Here is a 2,858-nt window from a genome sequence, read left to right as displayed (position 1 = left end):
ATTGTGATGAAACAAAGGGTTTGATGGAACCACAAGCAGTTCTATCTTACACAGGTTGAGTTGAAGGTGATAGTCCTTAATCCAGCAAGAAATGTCTGTTAGTCCATCTCCACACATATACAGGTTTTTTTTTAACGTTTTTCCTTCCATTTAAAAAAAAAAAAAATCTCTTTCCACATGAAAACGTAAATGCCTGCTATGAAACACTGTCAAAAGACAGTGTGGTGATATAATCTCAGCCGTAAAACCATGTTTGCCAATCAGAATCTTGAAAAAGTTTCCAGTAGGCAGATAACAGCACATGCTCTGACATCACAAGCCAAAAACCTCTCTAGGTTACGAATGTAACCCTAGTTCCTTGAAGGAACGAGACGTTGCGTCAATCGCTTTGGGGAAACGCCTTTGGCAGGATCAACTCTGAATATCTTGAGCAATCTGTCCAATGGAAGAGCGTGACGTCACAAGCGGGGTGACGTTGCGACCAGGAAGCTATAAAGGCACGTGCTATGCAGCTGGCTTCAGCTTCGAGTAGGGAAGCAAGCGCCGGCAGGGGTGCCGGGAGTATGGCTCTGCGACGCAGCGTCTAGTTCCTTCGAGGAACTAGGGTTACATTCGTAACCTAGAGACGTTCCGCTTCAGGAACTCGAGCTGCGTCAAACGCCTTTGGGGAACGATGTGCCAACGCTGCCAGACTACCAATCCCCTGCCTAGTGTGTATCCGAAGAGCACAGCTAAGGCAAGAGGACAGAAGAGCCAGGAGCAGCTTGCATATCGAGATTGTAAAATCTGGCAAATGTAGAGGGCGTGGACCATCCCGCAGCGTTGCAGATGTCCAAGAGGGACACACCTGCTAGAAAGGCCTTAGAGGAAGCCATACCCCGAGTAGATTGAGCCTTGGCTCCCAAAGGAAGGGGAAGACCAGAGGACTCATAGGAGACGTTGATAGCCTCGACTATTCAATGACTAAGGGTCTGCTTAGAGGCAGGGGAACCCTTTTTAGGAGGACCGTAGCAAACAAGCAATTGGTCAGATTTTCTCCACAGGGCAGCTCTGTGGACATATGCATTCAGTGCTCGCACTGGACACATACAATTTAGCTTCTCCTGGTCTGGCTCCCGAAAGGGAGGAGGGCAAAAGGCCTGCAGTACTATAGGCTGTGGCATAACAGAGGGAACTTTAGGAACATAACCCGCTCGAGGGTATAAGAATGCTTTGGCCATACCAGGGGCAAAGTCTAAGTAGTTAGGGGCCACCGAGAGGGCCTGAGGGTCTCCAAATTCTCTTTAGAAACGTAATCGCCAGTAACAGGGCAGTCTTAAGGGTCAGATGTCTATCTGAAATATCATGTATTGGCTCGAATGCAGCTTTACAGAGAGCCTCTAACACCACAACCAAGTCCCATGGAGGAATACGGGACCGTACTGGAGGTCTCAGCCTCAGTGCACCGCGGAGGAAACGTGTAACTAGGGGGTGTCTACCCACTGACTGACCATTGAAAGGGACGTGGTAAGCAGCTATGGCCGCCACGTACACCTTTAAGGTGGAGTGAGTTAAAGCCACAGAGAGCCTAGCTTGGAGAAACTTAAGAACTGTACCGACTGGGCAGTTAACAGGGTCAAGCTGGCGGTCTCTGCACCATGAGGTGAAGAGTTTCCACCTCAGGGCGTACAGTTTCCTCGTAGATGGAGCTCTGGATTGGAGGAGGGTCTCAACAACCTCAGTTGAGAGACCAGTAGCTATGAACTGTGCCCCCTCAGGGGTTGTACCACAACTTTTTTTGCCCTGCGCCTGAGAGAGTAGATCTGTCCTGATCGGAATCTCCCATGGAGAGCCGTCGAGGAGAAAGACCAGATCTGCGAACCATACTCTGCCCAGCCAGAACGGGGCTACTAGCAACAGACGGACCCCGTCCTGGCGTACTCTCGCCAGAACTCCCGGGAGCACAGCGATGGGGGGAAAGGCGTACAGACCGCGGGCAGGGTGGCCACCCATGACCGCACCCCAACCGGTGAGGGATGCGTCTGTCGCTAGTGTTACACGGCGACCAAGAGCTCCCAACACAAGGCCCTGATTCAAGAACCAAGGTTTCTTCCATATGTCTAAGGCACGGAGGCATAGCCGCGTGACCTTGCTCGCTCATCGAGCCCCGTGACATTGCCATAATATTGAGAGTCGGGGCCGAAGAGACGGGTCGAATCTCGCTATTTCGTGGAGATCGGGAAAAAAGGGAAGGCTCCGGGATGGAGGTAGTTGCCTCGGCCGCAGAAATCGTTCATCTTATTTACTTTTCTGCGGCTCTGATTTTTTCTCTGTAGGCCACACGATTTTTAATTCATCAACTGTACGAGTAACCATCTCCAACAACTCCTCATACTGGGGCGATAGGGGTGGCGAATCCCTACTAATAGTCTGCACATCCACCTCATCAGACGAAGAGAGGTGGAGTGTCGACCCCTCGCCCTGGGGGGAAGAAACTGAAGAGCGTGCTTCCGAACCCAGGGTTTGGGCGCCGGATCTGGCAGATGAGGAAGGAGATAAGGACTGGCCCGTCTCCATACCCTCCGCCAGATCCACCTGCGAAACCCCACGAGTGCAGCAGCTGCTCTGCCTCGGCAGAAGCGGGGCCAGAACCGCGGGGAACGCTGGTGAAGGCTCCCTCCTCGAAGAGAGCCCTCCGAGATCGAAGCGTCCGCATTGGCAATCGTTCACAATGCGGACGAGAGCCGACTCAGCGGGCTTCGATCCCAGGCAAACCACGCATAGATTGTGTGTATCCCCACGCGTGATGTAGCGCGGGCAGGGAGGAACACACAATCTATAGCGCGATCTGGATTCGCCCCTCATATGTCTGGTCTTTG

Source organism: Carassius carassius, chromosome 1 (genome assembly GCF_963082965.1).
Source record: "Carassius carassius chromosome 1, fCarCar2.1, whole genome shotgun sequence".
Lineage (NCBI taxonomy): Eukaryota > Metazoa > Chordata > Actinopteri > Cypriniformes > Cyprinidae > Carassius > Carassius carassius.
This window is presented reverse-complemented; position numbering follows the sequence as displayed.